Source organism: Engystomops pustulosus, chromosome 4 (assembly GCF_040894005.1).
Source record: "Engystomops pustulosus chromosome 4, aEngPut4.maternal, whole genome shotgun sequence".
Lineage (NCBI taxonomy): Eukaryota > Metazoa > Chordata > Amphibia > Anura > Leptodactylidae > Engystomops > Engystomops pustulosus.
The window spans coordinates 103,216,613-103,237,196 of NC_092414.1; the positions used below are offsets into that span (position 1 = coordinate 103,216,613).

The 20,584-nt window shown below is 44.2% G+C and overlaps 1 long non-coding RNA gene across 1 annotated transcript in view; it reads right to left on the reverse strand.

The window, feature by feature from the left end:
* Positions 1 to 1,594: 1,594 nt before the first annotated feature.
* LOC140129054 (uncharacterized) overlaps positions 1,595 to 20,584 on the reverse strand; it is a 20,477-nt gene continuing 1,487 nt past the window's right edge. The window contains exons 2-3 of the long non-coding RNA XR_011855278.1: positions 20,211 to 20,303; positions 1,595 to 3,189 (exon numbers count right to left, since the gene is read on the reverse strand). This is a non-coding gene — a long non-coding RNA (uncharacterized lncRNA). The remainder of the gene's footprint in view (positions 3,190 to 20,210; positions 20,304 to 20,584) is intronic.

Here is a 20,584-nt window from a genome sequence, read left to right on the forward strand (position 1 = left end):
TTGTTCTCTAATCTGAGCTGCTGTAACCTGCTGCAGCGATTTCTGAAGCTGGTGACTCAGATGAACTTATCCACCACAGCAGAGGCGACTCTTGGTCCCTCTTTCCTGGGGCGCTCATCATCTAAGCCAGTTTTTTTTGTAGGGCTTGATGGTTTTTGCAACTGCATTTGGGGACACTTTCAAAGTTTTTCCAAATTTTTCGGCTGACTAGCCTTCATTTCTTAAAGTAATGATGGCCACCCCTTTTCTTTACTTAGCTGCTTTTTTCTAGCCATAATACAGAAATCCCCTTTCAATTGATAAATAGGGGGCTACAGAAAAGGAGACATTATAATGCCTATTTTTCTATATTGTCCCCTTGTCTTTGGGTTTTTCACTGTGAGGAAAAAAATATACATACCACATATACACAAGTATAAATCAAACTGAGTGTAAACCGAGGTACCTAATTTTACCACAAAAAAACTGGGAAAACTTAGCCTCGAGTATAAGCTAAAAGGGTGGAAAATGCAGCTGCTACTTTTTAATAAAATGTCCAGCAGTCTCCGCTCTTCAATGAAATGTCCAGCAGCAGCCTCCCCTTACTAATAAAATGTCTGCAGTGCACTCTCTAATGAAATGCCCCAGCAGTGCTTCCCTATTAATTAGATGCCCCTAGCAGTTCTTCCCCCTAATACAATGGCCACAGCAGTGCTCCCCCTTATACAATGCCCCCAGTAGTGTCTCCCTATAAATGAAATGCCCCAGGGGTGCTCCACTATTATTTGAATGCCCGCAGCAGTGCTTTCCCCTAACACAATGTCCCCATCAGTGCTTCTCCTAATGAAATGCCCCATGGTTGCTTCTCTATTAATTAAATGCCCCCAGCAGTGCTCCACACCTAATGAGGATGCCCCAGGGGTGCTTCCCTATTCATTAAATGCGCCCAGCAATGCCCAGCCCCAATGAAATGCCCCCAGGGGTGCTCATCCCACCAACTAGATGTCCACAGCGGTGGCACCATAAAAATAATAAAGTCAATTTTTACCTCCTTTTCTCCTCTTCACTCCGCGGCTCCGACTTCTTCTACCGTCAACTTCCAGGCACTGCAGTCAAAGGCACGTCTATGATCTCTACTGCACGCACCCATTATGATGCGGCCATGTCGCTGGCTGATGATGTCATAGTGCTTGTGTGCAGGCAGAGAGCATAGACGTGACTCTGCATGCAGTGTCGGGAAGTTGAGTAGAGAAGAAGACGTGGTTGTGGGATGGAGAGGTGTGCTAGAGGTAAGTACCAAGTTTTTTCTTCACCAAGTTAAATTTTTTGGCCGAGGCCTGGGACCGGGTTTTCATGGGCCACGGCCCTGCTTTACTGGGCCTGTATTACATGTCATTTGTACTATGATAGGGGTTAATCATCAGTTACACTTTTTTAAAAAGAACTTTTACAAATGTTTTGTAAAAAAAACTGGTATGAAATGGCCTGATGCTTTACCTCTTGGTATATAGGATCAAAAATGTATAACATCAAAGTACAAAATCTGTAATAATGCATAAATCTTTATTAATAAATACCAAGGCAATAAAAAAAAAAAAAGCTAAAAACCGCAAGAACAAACGTGTGGTTGTGGTTAATTCATCAAGTTTGCACAGTCACAATATAAGTACAGAACTCCAAGGTACATAGTATGATATATATAAGTGAACTAAATGCCATAATTTGCACAACAGCAAAAATTTCAGAAAACAAATACACAGATGGCAAGGACAAACATAAGACAATAATAATGTGGAGTATAAAAACAAGGTGAGCACACCCCTAGCACCACTTCCCTGAGGAAGCGACCTATATATTCCTATTCAGACTTCAGTTCAAAACCAACAAGACATTCAATGCCATTATGACAAGTTGCATCCTTGATTCATGGACTTGTTAAAGTACCAATTCCAATAAGTCCAAACATCCTCCTTACATTATGGTAACCTAAAAAGGATACATAAGGATATAATCATCCATGCTTAATGTCATATAAGACACCTGTTATAAATGTATGAAGTCAATACCACAGCCTATATGCCATGATCAAGATATACCACTCTTAGTCCACTTAACATAAAAAATACATATAAACTAAAATCTACAGACCAAAAGGTATTGCAATGTGCGTTATACAGATACCCCCCAACTGACAGTGTAATTTCAGTGAAAATCACTGTATAAACTATGTGGATTTCACACGTAAATCTGGCTGTAAACTAGAGCCCCCAAAAGGTATTGCAATGTGCGTTATGCAGATACCCCACAACTGACAGTGTAATTTCAGTGAAAATCACTGTATAAACTACGTGGATGTCATACGTAAATCTGGCTGTGAACTAGAGCCACCAAAAGGTATTGCAATGTGCTTTATACAGGTACCCCACAACTGACAGTGTAATTTTCAGCGAAAATCACTGTATACAGTACATGGATTTCACACGTAAATCTGGCTGTATACTAGAGCCCCCAAAAGGTATTGCAATGTGCGTTATACAGATACCCCACAACTGACAGTGTAATTTCAGCGAAAATCACTGTATAAACTATGTGGATTTCACACGTAAATGGGGCTGTAAACTAGAGCCCCCAAAAGGTATTGTAATGTGCGTTATACAGATACCCCACAGCTGACAGTGTAATTTCAGCAAAAATCACTGTATAAACTATGTGGATTTCACACATAAATCTGGCTGTAAACTAGAGCCCCCAAAAGGTATTGCAATGTGTGTTATACAGATACCCCACAACTGACAGCTCACTACTGCATATGCATGAAAGTCAAACAGATTTCTTCCTATTCGATTTTGTCACTAAATAGAACTTCTATTTGGGGTATACAGATCCCCCTTAGAGAACAGCGAGGGATTGCAGCAAGAATCGCACAGCACAATAGCAGCAGCTGGACGCTACAACATGAAGTCTGAAGTGCTGAGATAGAAAATGGCTGGATTTTATAGGGCTGTGTGACATCACATAAGTCTGCCGGTGGCTGATTGGCTTACAGGTCTACAGATGTCATCGGGGGGGTTCCTTTCTCCTTCCCAGAGTTCTCTGCCCCATGTAACACGTTGTTCTCGTGCCCATTTAGCAGAAACATGAGGGGAAAAACACCAACTTCGTTCCCGCGAATCAGCATAAACTTCAGCTTCGTGGCAAATCACATTTTTCCTGAAATTGTAACAGAAGTTAGAATCATTAGAATCGATTCGCCCATCTCTACCTGTGACTCAATTCTGCCGATCCGCAGCAATAAATGTGGTGCACGGACCAACTCTGCACCGGAACACCTTTAAGTGCAGAATTTTGTGCCATAGTGCAGCTGATACACAAAACTACACTTCATAAATACATGTGTAAGCAGTTTGTACTTTCTTTTCAGAGCTAAGTCAGACAGAAAACCTACGCGTATAGAGAGTATACCTTAAGCTTGTTGATTGTTTAAACCACTACTTTTTGTGTTCTTTTTATCGGTTAAGTTTGGCAAGGCTCCATTGTTAGACATATTAATTGTCACGGGTGGTCCCGCGACCCTTATCGCGGGTTGCGGGCTCACCCGTGCTGCCCAGCCCCCGCCAGCCCGCCGCCAGCGCGTCTCACCTGGCCCGGCTTGCTTCCCTCCACGGTCCGCGCGCGTCCCCGACTGCTAGGGCGCGCACGCGGCTCCTTCTCAAGATTTAAAGGGCCAGCACGCCATTAATTGGCGCTGGCCATATTGCCCAAATTTATATAAGCCTGCCTCTTCCTGCAAGCCCCTGTGCCTCACAGCCTGAGAGAAAGCTTTACTGCGATTAGCCTGCATTCCTGTGTCTCCTGCGTTCCTGTGTCTCCTGCGTTCCTGTGTCTCCTGCGTTCCTGTGTCCCTCCGTGTTCCTGTGTTACCTGAGCTCCTCCGTGTTTCCGTGTACCAGTGTTCCTCCGTGCTGCTGTTCTGTGTTCCCGTACCCCTCTGCTTGGACCTCCTGTTGCTGACCCCGGATTGAACTCTGACGTTGCATCTCTGCCACCTGCCCTGACCCTGTGCCTGGACTTTGACCACGAGATTGATTGCCGTTCTAGTACTTCAACCTTGGCTGCCACTGCAGACAAGTCACGCCTGAGGAACGACCTGGTGGTACCACGCCGCAGCTTGTCTAACCTGCTTTGCAGCGGGCTCTGGTGAAAACCGGGTACCACTTAGACTCCGGTCCCAGGTAGTGGCTTGAGTCATCGTCTGCAGTGGTCCAGTGGATCCACAACCCGCAAGCCTGACAGTAAGATCCGGCCATGGATCCCGCTGAGGTTCCATCTCTCAGTCGTCCCGATCTTGCTACGATTGTGATGCATCAATCTCGGCAGATTGCCGCACAGCGTGAGCAGCTGGAGCAAGCCACTGCCATGCTGCAACAGTTGCTAACTACTCAGCATCAGCAACAGGTCCCTGAAGCTGTTCCTGCAACCCATGCTACTCTGGCTGTCCTTCCTGCTACCGAACCCAGGCTACGTCTTTCTATGCCTGGCAAGTATGACTGGGATCCCAAGTTATGCAGGGGTTTCATCACCCAGTGTTCTCTACACATAGAGCTCATGCCGTCCCAATTCGTCACGGAGCGTTCCAAGGTGGCATTTATCCTCAGCCTCCTCTCCGGGAAAGCCCTGGCCTGGGCGACTCCGCTTTGGGACAGAGATGACCCGGTCACTGCTACACTTTCGGCATTTCTGGCAGAATTCCGGTCTGTTTTCGAAGAACCAGCACGGGCCTCCTCTGCTGAGACTGCATTGTTGAAGCTGCATCAGGGCAATTCATCTGTTGGAGAGTACGCCGTGCAGTTCCGTACCCTGGCCTCAGAGCTCTCTTGGAACAACACGGTCCTGTCCGCAGCTTTCAAAAAGGGGCTCACCTCCCATGTTAAAGCCGCTCTTGCCGCTCGTGATCTGCCGTCCACTCTGAGTGGTTTAATCTCTCTGGCCACCCGGATAGACGTGCGATTTAGAGAGCATGCCGAAGAGTCTCTCCCCGAGCAGCCTCAAGCTCGTTCAAGACGTCTTCCTCGCCTGGCTCCGGTCTTCCAGAGGCCGCTCCAGTCACCGGCTGTACCGTCTGTTGAAGAGCCTATGGAGGTGGACAGAGCCAGACTCTCTTCCCAGGAACGCAACAGAAGACGACAGGGAGATCTCTGCCTCTATTGTGCGAGTCCTGAGCATTTCATCAGGATGTGTCCTGTCCGTCCCCAACGTTCGGGAAATGCTACCACCTAGGGTTCTTGGGAGAAGCGTCCCTAGGTGTGTGCGAAGCTTCTCCATGTTTGACCATTCCTGTGCTCCTCAGCGTTGGTACGAGCAGCCAGTTCCAAGTGTGTGCCTTCTTGGACTCTGGGTCCGCAGGAAATTTTGTGGATGTTGCACTGGTCTCACAGCATCACATTCCAGTGATCCACCTCGACAAGCCTCTGGTCATCTCTTCGGTCAGTGGTCAGATTCTCTCTGATCCAGTCCAGTATCGCAATGAACCACTGTGTCTGCAAGTTGGTGCCCTGCATATGGAGAGACTGTCTTTCCACGTACTTCCCCGCTCCACTTCCTCCGTCCTATTGGGACTTCCGTGGCTGCAGAGACATGCACCTGTTCTTAACTGGCAGACTGGGGAGGTTCTTCGCTGGGGTCCTGGATGCCAGTCCCGTTGTCTCAGGGCTCTTCGTCCAGTTGCTACTATATCTTCCTCCTTGTCCCTCAAGTCTCTGAAGGGTCTTCCCGCTGCTTACCTAGACTATGCTGATGTCTTCTCTGAAAAGCAAGCGGAGACCTTGCCACCGCATCGTCCATACGATTGCCCTATTGAACTGCTGCCAGGAACTTCTCTGCCACGAGGTCGAGTTTACCCGCTGTCCGTGCCTGAAACTGCAGCCATGTCGGCCTACATCAAGGAGAATCTACAGAAGGGGTTCATCCGCAAGTCCTCTTCTCCTGCCGGTGCCGGCTTCTTCTTTGTGGCCAAGAAAGATGGTTCTCTTCGTCCCTGCATTGACTATCGGGGCCTCAATAAGGTGACAATAAAGAACCAGTGTCCATTGCCGTTAATCTCGGAACTCTTTGACCGCCTTCGTAAAGCTAAAATCTTCTCTAAATTGGACCTTAGAGGGGCCTATAATCTTATCCGCATCCGGGAGGGCGATGAATGGAAGACCGCCTTTAACACCCGAGACGGGCACTTTGAGTACTTGGTCATGCCCTTTGGACTGTGTAATGCGCCTGCAGTCTTTCAGGAATTCGTGAACGACATTTTCAGAGACCTGCTATACACCTGTGTCGTTGTTAACTTAGATGACATCTTGGTCTTCTCTCCTGATCTGGAGTCTCATCAAATGCATGTACGGCAAGTTCTTAGGCGCCTAAGAGCCAATCGCCTCTATGCTAAACTGGAGAAGTGCCAATTCCATCAGAAGAGCCTTCCATTTCTAGGATACATAATCTCCGATAAAGGCCTACAGATGGATCCAACCAAGTTGTCTGCGGTACTTCAGTGGCCTCGCCCAGTGGGACTTCGTGCCATACAGAGATTCCTTGGTTTCGCTAATTATTACCGGCAATTCATTCCTCACTTCTCTTCCCTCGTGTCTCCCATTGTGGCTCTAACTAAAAAAGGTGCTGATCCCAGACACTGGTCTCCAGTCGCGGAGGAAGCATTCTCTAGACTGAAGTCTGCCTTCGCCTCTGCTCCTGTTCTGAGGCGACCAGATTTAGAGAAACCCTTCCAACTTGAGGTTGACACCTCCTCCGTGGGTGCTGGAGCTGTGCTCACTCAGAAAGGGCCCAAAGGCCGAACACTTACCTGTGGCTTCTTTTCCAGAACCTTCTCTGCGGCTGAGAGGAACTACTCCATAGGAGATCGGGAACTCCTGGCTATTAAACTCGCCTTGGAAGAGTGGCGCTATCTTCTGGAAGGAGCTCGTCACCCGGTCAGTGTATATTCTGACCACAAGAATCTCCTGTACCTTCAGACTGCTCAACGTCTCAATCCAAGACAAGCCCGCTGGTCCCTTTTCTTTTCACGTTTTAATTTTTTGATCCATTTTCATCCAGCTGAGAAGAACATCAAGGCAGATGCCCTCTCACGTGCCTCTGATGTTATTGGGGAAGAACCGGCTCCTTGGCATATCATCCCTCCGGAACGGCTGGTTGTGGCTGCTCCAGTAGACTTCCGGCAGCTCCCTCCTGGCAAGACGTATGTCCGACCTGCTCTTCAGAAGAAGATCTTGACCTGGGGACATTGTTCTCGTGTGGCCGGGCATCCTGGGGTGCAGCGCTCCTTAGCCCTCATTTCTCGTTATTATTAGTGGCCGAATCTGGTCCAAGACGTACGGGATTTTGTGGCTTCCTGCATCTCTTGTGCTCGTAATAAACCATGACGCCTCAAACCTGCAGGTCTCCTGATGCCGTTGCCGATACCCAGTTGCCCATGGTCTCACGTGGCCATGGACTTTGTCACGGACCTTCCCTGATCGGTTCTCCAAAATGTCTCATTTTGTTCCGCTGCCAGGTCTACCGTCTGCTCCTCGCCTTGCCAGTATGTTCTTCACTCACATCTTCCGGCTTCATGGTCTTCCCCGGCACATAGTATCTGACCGTGGATTTCAGTTTGTTTCCCGGTTCTGGCGTTCTCTGTGCAGTCAACTCCAGGTGAAATTGGACTTTTCCTCAGCGTATCACCCTCAGTCGAATGGACAAGTCGAGAGGGTTAATCAGACCTTAGGTTGTTATCTCCGTCATTTTGTCTCCGCCCGACAGGACGACTGGTCCACTCTGCTCCCATGGGCTGAGTTCTCCTACAACTCCCTGTACTCTGAGTCTGCCGGTGCCACTCCTTTCTTCATTGTCTATGGGAGACATCCACGACCACCTCTTCCTCTCTCCGTGTCTGCTGATGTTCCTGCTGTGGAAGAGTTGGTAGAAGACCTAAAAACTATCTGGGAACAGACTCGTCAGTCTTTACTTCTGGCATCCGCCCGTTCAAAAACTCAAGCGGACAAGAAACGCAGGTCTCCTCCCATGTTCTCTCCAGGTGACAAGGTGTGGCTGTCATCCAAGTATGTCCGTTTGAAGATTCCCAGTTACAAGCTGGGTCCACGTTTTCTGGGACCGTTCGAGGTGTTACAGCGCATTAATCCAGTGGCGTATAAACTCCGCCTTCCTCCTACTATGCGCATCCCAAATTCTTTCCACGTATCTCTGCTGAAACCTGTCATTCTGAATCGCTTCTCCCGGCACGTTCCTCCCCCCCCACTCCAGTGGCGGACTCCACCAACACCTACGAGGTAAAGGAGATCCTGGACATGAAGATGGTAAGGGGGAAGCGGTTCTTCTTGGTTGACTGGAAGGTATTCGGGCCAGAAGAGAGGTCGTGGGAGCCTGGGAGGACAATATTTTGGACCGTGATCTCCTGCAGAAATTTCTCCAGCCCAGAAGGAGGGGGAGGCCGAAGGGGGGGGGTACTGTCACGGGTGGTCCCGCGACCCTTATTGCCAGCGCGTCTCACCTGGCCCGGCTCGCTTCCCTCCGCGGTCCGCGTGCGTCCCCGACTGCTAGGGCGCGCACGCGGCTCCTTCTCAAGATTTAAAGGGCCAGCGCGCCATTAATTGGCGCTGGCCATTTTGCCCAAATTTATATAAGCCTGCCTCTTCCTGCAAGCCCTGCCGGATCTTTGTGCCTCACAGCCTGAGAGAAAGCTTTACTGCGATTAGCCTGCGTTCCTGTGTCTCCTGCGTTCCTGTGTCTCCTGCGTTCCTGTGTCCCTCCGTGTTCCTGTGTTACCTGAGCTCCTCCGTGTTTCCGTGTACCAGTGTTCCTCCGTGCTGCTGTTCTGTGTTCCCGTATCCCTCTGCTTGGACCTCCTGTTGCTGACCCCGGATTGAACTCTGACGTTGCATCTCTGCCGCCTGCCCTGACCCTGTGCCTGGACTTTGACCACGAGATTGATTGCCGTTATTGTACCTCAACCTTGGCCGCCACTGCAGACAAGTCACGCCTGAGGAACGACCTGGTGGTACCACGCTGCAGCTTGTCTAACCCGCTTTGCGGCGGGCTCTGGTGAAAACCGGGTACCGCTTAGACTCCGGTCCCAGGTAGTGGCTTGAGTCATCGTCTGCAGTGGTCCAGTGGATCCACAACCCGCAAGCCTGACATTAATTTTGTTATTGCTGTACAATGGGGAGTAAGAGGCAACAAAAAAGTGCTACTAAAGCTAGACTTTCAGATGTAGGTGTCTCCCCGGGAGGGAAAAAAAGAGATGGTAAGATGGAGAAATATCTTCAATCCCCGGGCGTCTCTCAAACCAAGAGTAATAAAAATGATGAACGACATAAAGAATCAGGGTCCTCGCAAACAGCCATAGACAATTCTATGGATAAATCTAGTATTGAGGACAATACGGTCGGAAACGAGGAGGGTGAGGTGAATATATCGCTAAAAGATATATCATTGCAAATAACCCAATGTATTGCCGCTGTAGGTAATGTGCTAAAAGAGATAGGAGGACTGAAAAGTGATGTTGGTTTGCTGAGGGAAGACTTTAATAAACACAGGGGCAGAACTGAGGAGGTGGTGGACCTTGTGGGAAAGGTCGAGGATCAAGTAATGGATGTTGCGAATCGGATTAAAGAATTAGAAAGAAAAGAGGTGGAAATGCAGCATAAATTGCTCGATTTGGAGAACCGGTTGAGAAGAAATAAACTTAGGATTGTTGGCTTCCCTGAGGGAATAGAGGGTGATGATCCCACTAAATTTGTTACTGACTGGTTGACGGCCACCTTTCTGGAGGGGGTCCGTACCGGGGTCTTTCTGGTGGACCGTGCTCATCGGGTCCCAGCTAAGACCCGTTCGGTTGGCTCCCATCCTAGATAGGGATAATATATTGAAGGCTGCTCAATCTATGGACCAGCTGAAATTTAACAACACTCCAATAATGGTCTTCTCTGACTACCCACAGGAAATTCAAAAAAAGCAGGTCAGCTATGCTAGCCTTAAAAAAAGACTAAGAGAGAAAGGGGTGGTTTACTCCCTCTCCTATCCTGCTAAGCTGAAGATAATATATGATGGGAAAGCCCATTTTTTCGATGATGTCAAAGAAGTAAATGAATGGGTGGAGGGGTTATAAAGATCTGAGGTGATTAGGCAGGAGCATCCACTACAGCCAAAAGAATGCTCCAGGATGAGTCTAGGGTATTTTTATCCTGGACAATTGGTAGGGGGGGGGGGGGGTTTGGCGGTTGACAAAGGGATTAATTTATTATGTATGGGTAATTTTGTCTCAGTTTCTTTTTTGTTTAAAGTAGAATGATTTACTACCATTACTACCATGCGACCTTCTCCTCCTTTGCCCGTGGGGTGAGCATAATGATAAGCAACAAAGTAAATTTCCAGGAAAAAGAGGTCAAAACTGATAGAAATGGCAGATATGTGATTGTACATGGTTGGAAATGGTGTTGGTGGGAATCTACCTTCCTCCCATGGCTTCAGTAGACACATTAGTGAGCATTGTAAATAAATTAAGGAAATATGAAGAACTACCCATTTTTTTAATAGGGGATTTCAATTTTGTGGCTAACGAGGGGCTAGACAGATTGAGAGGTAGGGACACCCACACACCTAGAGTACCATGTTCTGATACATTATTCGGTAGATTAATTAATGAGTTGGGATATAGGGATATATGGAGAGAAAGAAACCCGGATAGGCAAGCATTTACATGCTATTCAAAAACACATGAGTCTCTTGTGAGGATAGATCTGGTTTTGGTTAATGAATTAGGTATCGACATGGTGGACTTTGATATAATCTTTGGTGCAAGTGGACTGTCAGAGACCACTCCCCAGCCTGCCTTACATTAAAATGGGCCAGACCAACTGGGATCACATTTTATAAAGTAAAGCCATTCTGGTTTAGTTTGGTGAAGGATAAAATTTAAATGGGACCGAGTGGTATGGGACATACTGAAGGCATTTCTTAGGGGGCTGATTCGTGATCAGATTAGCTTGTTTAAAAAGGGAAAAAAGTAAGACCCTACAATTGTTAAAAGATAAAGTCTCAGATCTGGAAGGGGAATTTATTAAGAACCCAACGGAGGAAAATAGGCGTATATGGTTAGAGGCACAGGAAAGCTTTAGGCGTTATGGCTTGGAGAAAGCTACACAAGAGATTAAACAATATGTTGGCAAGGGAATATTGGGGCAATATTCCTCCATGAAATAACTAGCAAGTACTAGCAAGTAAAAAATCAGAAATCGAGTAAAAAAATAAATGCAATCAGGGGTAGGAGCGGATCATTGGTGGTAACACAGGAAGGGATCAGGGAAGAATTTAGTTCTTTTTTTGAAAAATTATATTCCTTGGAGAGGAGAACGGAAGAGGAGAGACTGGGTGAGGTACTACATTCGGTCCCTGTTCCCCGCTTGTCTCCCGAAGAAATAGAGATGCTGGAGAGCCCCTTGAGTCTGGAAGAATTGGGTGATGCTCTGAGAAAATTGGGAAAACTGTGGGCTCGGATGAAATCCCACCAGAGGCATATATTCAATATGGGGAAATATTGCTCCCGCTGTTGCTAAAGGTTTATAATCATTCATTATCGGGAAAACTGCTGCCACACTCTATGAGAGAGGCAATTATTGTTTTAATCTTGAAAGAGGGGAAATGCCCGCAGGAATGTGATTCATACAGACCGATCTCCCTGCTGAACTCCGATTACAAAATATTAGCAAAAATACTTGCAACAAGATTACAAAAGGTGGTACGACCAGTGGTACATGAAGATCAATCGGGGTTCATGCCGGGGAGATCGGTCAGAGACAACATTTCACGTATGTGGTGGTACTTACAGGCTCCTTGTGAGAAAACGGGGGTGAGGGCGGTGGTCTCACTCGACGCGGTTAAAGCCTTTGACCGCATCGAGTGGGACTACATTTGGAAAGCCCTGGAAAAGATGGGATTTTGGAAGCAGTTTATTGCATTGATAAAACTGCTTTATAATAGAGCTTCCGCCAGAGTCAGCATAGATGGTAAAGCATCAGCAGCTTGGCAGCTTTATAGGGGAACTAGGCAGGGGTGCCCTTTGTCGCCCCTGCTATTTGCAGTGGCACTAGAACCATTAGCATGTTGCATCAGGACTTCCAGAGGGCTAAAGGGATTTATGTGGGGAAAAAAGGAAGTGAGGCTCCTGTTGTACGCGGATAATCTGCTCTTATTCCTGGATAATGCGGAAAGAAGCTTAAAAGTAGTAATAGAGTTAATAGAAACATTCAGAAAACTTTCAGGGAAGTCCTCATATTTACCACTCGAGAATATGCCGTCGGTAAACTGTTTAGAGAACCTTCCTGTGGTAGGAAAGATGCGCTATCTGGGAATTATGGTTAGTAAAGACCCAAAAGAATATGTGGAGCTTAATGTAAAACCGCTAATCTCAAAAATAAGGAAAAAAAATTACAAATTGGAGAAAAATGAACCTTTCGTTGGCTGCGAGGACAGTAGTTTTCAAAATGATGATTTTGCCACAAATTTTGTTTTTCTTTCAGAACTGCCCAGTGGTTCTTCACAAAAAAATTTTGCAACGTTGAACTCTCTTTTGCGAGATTTTATATGGAATGGGAAAGGGGCACGTATAAAGTTAGAGAAACTGTTCACACGGATAGAAAAGGGGGGACTGGCAATCCCTGACCTTTTGAGCTACTTTCTGGCTGCACAAAGGGTAAATATTAATGACTGTGAAAGGGAAATAATAAATTATATAATAGGGAGTAAATATGATTTTGTTAAGGTTTATGACATATGGGGAGTATTGGAAACGGGGGTTTTTCACTTGGCAGAATTTAAAGCCCAATTTCCCAGCTGTGCTTTAATGCAGTGGGTATGGGAAATGACGAAATAAAAAATAGGGGATAAAGGGTATTTACAGATATCACCGTTGTGGGGATTCAAGAAATGTATGGTAGTCCCGACGGGCCAAACAAGGGTTTTAATAGAGAGAGGGTTATTATTTATGCATCAGGTTATGATACAGGGAACTTTGAAGTCTTATGATGATTTAGCTGCAGATTTCGGTTTGGAGTCAAAGGATTGTTTTTTTTATGCCCAACTGAGGAACGCCTTCAGTGTGAATCAAAGGGGAGACTACATGGGGGAAGCGCAACATCCAATAGAAGCACTGTGTTCTCGACAGCTTATAAAAAAAGGTTTAATGTCCAAGGTATATAAGGTACTGGTAACAGATGAGAATATCTCCCCCGTAAAGAAATGCTATGAGAAATGGAAGAAAGACTTCCCGGATTTAACAGTAGCAGAGTGGGTGGATCTACTGGAAACAATTAATAAAATTACAAAAAAAATTCACAATTGTATATAGTACACAGAGTACACTACACACCAAAAAGATTGAACCAATTCGGGAATAAGAAGGAAGAAAAATGTCCTAGGTGTGACCTGTTTGATGCAGATCTTGTCTACATGCTGTGGCATTGCCCAAAGCTGTATCGCTACTGGCTAGGGGTAAGACTGCAGTCAATATTTAAGTGTGACATTCCATGGAATATTCAGGTGTGTGTATTAGGCTCAAGAATGGGTATTTTGGGACCACCAAGTCATACCAATTATATATTAAAAGGTCTTTTTCTAGCAAGAAAGTTAATTTTATATTCATGGAAGAACAGGGAACCACCCAAGGTAAAGGAATGGTAAGTAAGGATGGACCTTCTGTGTTATGCAGAGCGGCAGGAGGTATTGGAGAGAGGCAGTAAACCGGAAGAAGTCTGGGAGGAATGAATAAAAAGATCATGCTAAGCCACAACAGGTTCCTTGCTTGTTTTTTTTTTTTTTTTTTTTTTTGCCGTTTGGTAGAAAATTGCTCAAAGGTTAACTTGTCAACCGTCAGAGGGTGGGTTAAGGGAGGGTGGGAAAAGAAAATAGATTGTGATTTTGTACTTATGATAAGAGTGATATACTGATGGAAAGATAAAAATGTTTTGTATATTTTTAATTGTAATACTTTTTTGCTATAATATATTATAAGTTTATAAAAAAAAAAAGAAAACCGACGCAAACTCTTTAATAAATGGGGACCAATGAGTGCACCTTCTAACTGTACGATGATGATGACGGTGAAAAGGTTGAGAAGAAGGATGTTTTAGTCTTCATTTATTTTAGTTTTCAAATAGCTCTGCTTATTACGTTTGAGCTCTCATGCTTCACTATTTTGTGGTTTTGAAACTGTGAGAACTTTACACGACTTAATTCCTGAGCAACAGCAACAACGTTATATAATATAACACCCTTATGTACACATTAGCTACCGTTAATATCTTACTTCTGATTGTTGATTGATTCTGTAATGCTAAAAAGTGTGTCATATTCTTATTGGATAATGTATTGCTAATTCAATCTACATTTTTGCATAAAACCTGTATGCATGATAACTTTAATTTGAGTTGTGACCTATTGAACAGAACAGGTGAGACTGTCATCTCCTCTCTGTCTGTGAGTAATGTCTTGATCCCATCTAATACCATTTATAATTATATAAATTCTGTATACATAGCCGTTGTCCACTCTTCCATAAGATCTATTTATCTACATGTGCGCATAGGAGCTCATATACAGTTAATAATTTTAAGTATGCATAGTAGTTAGTATATAATTCCTAGCTGTTTCTATTCATTTTTTTTATAATTTATTTTTGAAGTTCTTATTTTAAGTATTTTCCCTACCCAGTGTTAATAACTGCCCTCTTTTTAACACCAATATTCAGGCCTCTTATTAACCTAATTTATAGTCATTTTTGGGTGTAAAAATTTAGGTCCCAACTGACTTTGATGGGATTCATGTTCGAGGTCAAAGTACAGGACCACAACCAAACTTTTCCGAATGTTTTCTTGAATCTGTTGAACCTGAATTTTGTTACATTTTGCTTTTTAAAACTAAGTAAGAATGGAGAAAAAAAAACATTTCCACTCAAATTCTTTCAGGTTAAAATTAATACCTTCTCAAAATGGACTGGACATATAGGGAGGGAAGTTAGCAGTTTATACAGTGCAGCTTTTCTAACAAACTTTTCATGTGATTACTACTATTACTACAATATTCAAGATTTCACCTCTATTTTTCCTGAACACTCTAACAGTTAAACACTCATACATACATACAATGATTTGTATAAATAAATTACAGATATATCTGTATTAAAGTTTACAAAATTTATGTTTCATATTTATATTGTTAAAATACTGTATGGATTGTGAATTTCATCCATTTAGAGTTTTGGTAAGCTATCTTAAGCCACTGTAATAATGACTAGGATATGATGATATAAGATGTTTGGATAACAAATATTTGCCTCCTTAATATATTTGGATGGACTTGATATTTAAAATGAGGAACACATGATCACTGGGCAGTAACAGGCAATATATAATCCAATTATTTTCTTTTTCCCAGGGCATAATTTTAATATTAAATCTTTCCCTTGGGTCAATATTTTCTTAATTAGTCCATGTTCAATATAGAGTTTGCCCTTAGTATGTGAAAAACATCTAAACCAGGAAAAGAATAAGTCTGTATGTCCTTGTGCATTTAAAAATGCACAATAGTCTTGAGTTTAATGTACAAATTATAAAAGAAAAATTATTAAATCTATTCCTAGTAGTAGTTCTACAGAATCATATACCTAAAATACAGTAAAAGTAAATTACTAAATAGAATGTATAATGCCCACAATTTTACACTCTAGGTATAGTAAGACAACTTTGTTATGTAGTGTCTGAATAGCCCAGCAATGTGTATATGCTTTATGGTGAATGCACTGAATAGAAGTTAGAATACATAGCCCCACATATAACTTTTTGATCACTTTCATTCTAAAATGTATGCATTATAAAATAACGAAAAGTGGTAATTCCGATATTTAAGCACTATTTTCCATTACACAATTTGCCGTCATGCATAAGTATTTTTAGATATTGATAAATGAGAACTTTTGAGATGCAGTGATACATAAAATGTTTTTGATTTTATTTGTTTATTTTTATATGTGTTCTAGGTGTCAGGCTCAGGGGTTGTGGATCCTCTGGACCACTGAAGATGATGACAAATGCCACTACCTGGGCCCGGAGTCTAAGTGGTACCCGGTTTTCGCCAGAGCCCGCCGCAAACCGGGTTGGACTAGCTGCAGTGTGGTACAACCAGGTCGTTCCACAGGCGTGACTTGTCGAGGTACAGAAACGGCAGATAATCTCGTGGTCAGGTGCAGGCACATGATCAGGACAGGCGGCAGAGATGCAACATCAGAATCCAATCCGGGGTCAGCAACAGGAGGTCCAAGCAGAAAGGTAAGGGAACACAGGCACACAGGACATAGCACCATGGAGGAACACTGGTAACACAGGAACACGGAGGGACTCAGGAAGCACAGGAACGCAGGAGACACAGGGACACATGAACCCAGGAGACACTGGAACGCAGGATAATCGCAATGGAGCTTTCTCTGAGGCAGTGAGGCACAAAGATCCGGCAAAGCAGGAAGGAAGGTGCTGGACTTTTAAAGGGGAAGTGTTCAACTAGTGTACCAATCAGCGGTTCTCTGGCCCTTTTAACCTTCTAAAGACGCCGTGCTCGCCCAAGGAGATGGGTTCGTGCACGCATGGAGCCGGGTCAAGGATCCGGAACAGGGAGGGGTGTTGGCGCCGTGCCTGTGAGCCCAGGGGAGCACGAGTGAGCCCGCAAAATTGTTGGTAATATGTATTTTTCCTATATTTCAGTCTTGTGATAAATTATACCAGTATCACTTTAAGACGTCAGTATACATAATAATCATGCCCGTACATTGATCCATTCACTCATCCATTCATTCATTCAATAGTCATTGATCCATGGAATGTGATGTCATGTGTCGTTGTATTATATGCATCTAGGGTTGGAAACCAGATCTGCACTGAAGTCCGCTTATGTCTATAGCAGACGGCTGAGCATGGAACTGATAGCTCCCTGCTCTGCCTTCACCATATCACAGGATACAGTAATCCTGCAACCTATGAGAGGCCTGCACAGAGGACACCACCAACAGAGCAGGTTAGTTCTTTTTTATGGGTACCATGGGGTCCTATGACTATAGGCTATGCAAAGGCATATTGTTTATGGGGACCACGTTACTGTTGGATCACAGGGGACCCTGTGACTAATGGCTTTGAGGGGCTCTATTTGAAACTGGGGACCCTGAGACTATTGACTAATAATAATAGTCTTTACAAATCATAGGAGATATATAATATTACATTAAAAAGTAAAAATGTTCATATGGAAAAAGGGACTATAGAGGGCACTGTTACTATTGGCAACTGGGCAACTGTGACTATGGGCTGCAGAGTGGCCCTCTTATTATATTTTCTGTTGAAGTTAGATCAGAACTAGAGCTGGGCGAATTTTTCAAAAATTCAATTCGCCAAGTTCACCGAGTTTTCCATCAAAATTTGATTCGACCCGAATCGAATCATGGCGAATCACATTAAAAAACAGGTATTTCCTGGCTGCAGAGAGCCTTAGGGTGTTGTGGAATGTTGTGCCATGCTCAAATTTGCTTAGGGAGCCTGGTTAGGTCTTCAAACAATGCTGTGTTTTAATGCTGTCTGTGACAGCCGCAGCTCTTAGAATAGTTTCACTCTACAATTCCATGGACACTTACAGAGGCCAACTTTACCAAGCAAGTGAAGTGGGAATGCAGCCCGACAAGGTAACGTCTGTGACAGCTCAAAAGGACTGAGCTGAGGGCCAAGATCCCACTTTAACATCAAAGAGTGCACTCTTTTTACACTGACATGATTCCATAGATTACAACAGAACCTGTTCTGTTAAACGCTGATACATGTAGAAACCCCCCAAAAGAGTGGAGAGGGTGTCGGCATTAGTTTTGCACTGACGTCACTAATCATTTTGCCCTTCTTTTCATCCGTCAGTGTCTGTTTTCAGTCGATCAATAATCAGTATCGCTAAAGCCAAAAACAAACAGGAGTTGAACCAAAACAGAGATGACCAGTACATGGGATATTTGCATGTCCTCTGTATTCTGTATCCATTTCTGCTTTTGGCTATCAATCCTATGGCTTTTCATTCCTTCTGACAAATGAAATGAAGGAGAAAACCAAACATAGTGGTAACGTCATAGAGTGGTGGAGGGTGAAAACAGCATTATGGAAATCACAGGGTGTTCCAGGGTGACAGCGGTCAGTTTGCAACAGAATGAGTAGGCCGCAGAGTAGCAGAATGACAAATTATGGAGGTGGCGGAAACATGGTAGGCCACAGAGTGGCACAATGACAGAGGGTGGAGGTGGCGGCAGCAGCAGGAGGTCAAAGAGTGGCACAATCACAGTGTGTGTAGATGGCCAGCAGCAATAGCAGCAGCATGAGGCCAGAGAGTGGCACAATGACAAATTATGGAGGTTGCAGCAACATGGTAGGCCACAGAGTGGCACAATGACAGAGTGTGGAGGTGGTAGCAGCAGCAGGTCAGAAAGTGGCACAATGACAGAGTGTGCAGGTGGGTGACAATTCCAGTCCCTGGTAAAGATGGTGGGAGGCAGATGGCGAAACTGGCAGCAGATTTGTGGCATCAGGTGGGTGGCAGCATCAGAAAAGTGGCTGAGGCAGGTAGTTAGAATCCAGACTCATTTCTCAACGTTTGGCTGATTAATCTGATGCATAAGGCATTGGTGTGTTGAAATCCTGGCAGATCCACTCCAGCAACTATGTGGATTTGACACGGATTTCTTGATATCAACTTTAGCAACAAAAAAGAAAATGAAATTTGGGGAATATAGAACTCCAAAAACTGACACCCTGGACTTTGAGAAAAGATCACTCCAGAAACGATGTTCATTTGACATGGATTTCTTGCTATCTACTTTAGCAACAAAAAAAAGAATTGAAATTTGTGGTATACAGATCCCCCAAAATGGACACCCTGGACTTTAGCAGCTAGATGCTAGAGACAGTACATGCAGTGTGAAATGACGGGATTGCAAATTGCCATCTGCTTTTATAGGGCTGTGACATCACATAAGCCTGCCGGTTGCTGATTGGCTTACATGTCTGCACATGTGATCAAGGGTGTTCCTTTCTTCTTCCCAGAGTTCTCTGTTAATAAAGGGGGAAAAAAAATTGTTCCCACAAATTACCGTAAATTTCGGATTCGTACACAACCAAAGTTTTCCTGAAATTCTAAACGAATTCCACTTCATTAGAATTGATTCACCCATCTCTAATCAGAACCCTTGGCTGGCAATTTCATTGTTTCAATGTTTTCTCATTCAAGGAACTGCTGTTTTGCCATGTGACAGGGGCTTTGTCCTACATGAACATTGCTGTCTGATTGAGGGAAGAACAAAAGGGAGGAACCACATGTTGTTGAAGAAGGTACTGATACACACTTTCATTCACTTTGCCATGTAGCTGTGGTAAAACCCCTGCTGCAGAAAACATTCCCCTGACAATGACACTTCTTCTTCCACCTTTCTCTGACTGCCTTACACACTTTGGTTTCAGTTTTTTCCCAGTTTGTAAATGAACATTAAACTTGCTTTCATTACTAAAATGAACTTTGGACCATTTATTATCTGTACACACAACATGATCCTCAGTAAAGGTGAGTTTAACCTTTTGATTCTTTCTGCTGTATGACACTGTATGACGAGACAGAACCTTACCCTTTCAGCACTGAACTAGCGAGCAATTCCACCTGCAATGGTGAAATGATTACCTATTGAGATTCTCTATATTATTCTGTCGTCTCTTGCATATGTCTATCGTGGGTGACCAGCCTACTTGGGGGATTTGAATGAGTTTATGATGTTTAAAGATGCCATATTCTAGAAATCACATACTTGGAACAACCAACTTCTCTTGCAATGGTTGATGGGATCACCCCTTTGGCCTTTTTCTGGATAACCTGCTTTTAGAGGGTTTCAGTCACTTTGGAATGGCACACCTTTTTTGAAAAATCAATGAAAGCTGGAAAGTTAGGGCTCTTTCACATAGACATTGGTGTTCTGCTTCAGTTGTGCATCCATTGGTTTTGTCTCCATTGTGTCTGTGTTTTTCTTTTATTTTTGTCTCTGTGATGCATCTGTTATATCTCCTTGTCGACAAAAAAAATACTTATGGTTTAACATTACTTTGAAAACATCACACCTCATTTTTCAGCCTCATCAGTGAAAAAAACAGATATTGCATCTGTTTTTTTTAGCGGAACCATAAACTTCAATTGCCTTCAGTGATTCCCATCTGTGAAAAAAATAGGACATGTTTCATAATTTTTTCAATGGACAACATATTAGTATAAATACAAGACAAGGTGAACACAACCATAGAAATCAATGGCTCAGTGAGGCATCAGTGATGCACAGAACCACGGACATGAAATGTGAAAGAACCCTTAGGCCCCTTTCTCACTTGCGGTTTTTATGCGCATGTTCTAGGTGTGGTATTTACATGCAGAACTTGCATTACACTCTGACCCATTGTAATCAATGGGTTTTTTCAGACTTGCATTATTTTTCACAGAC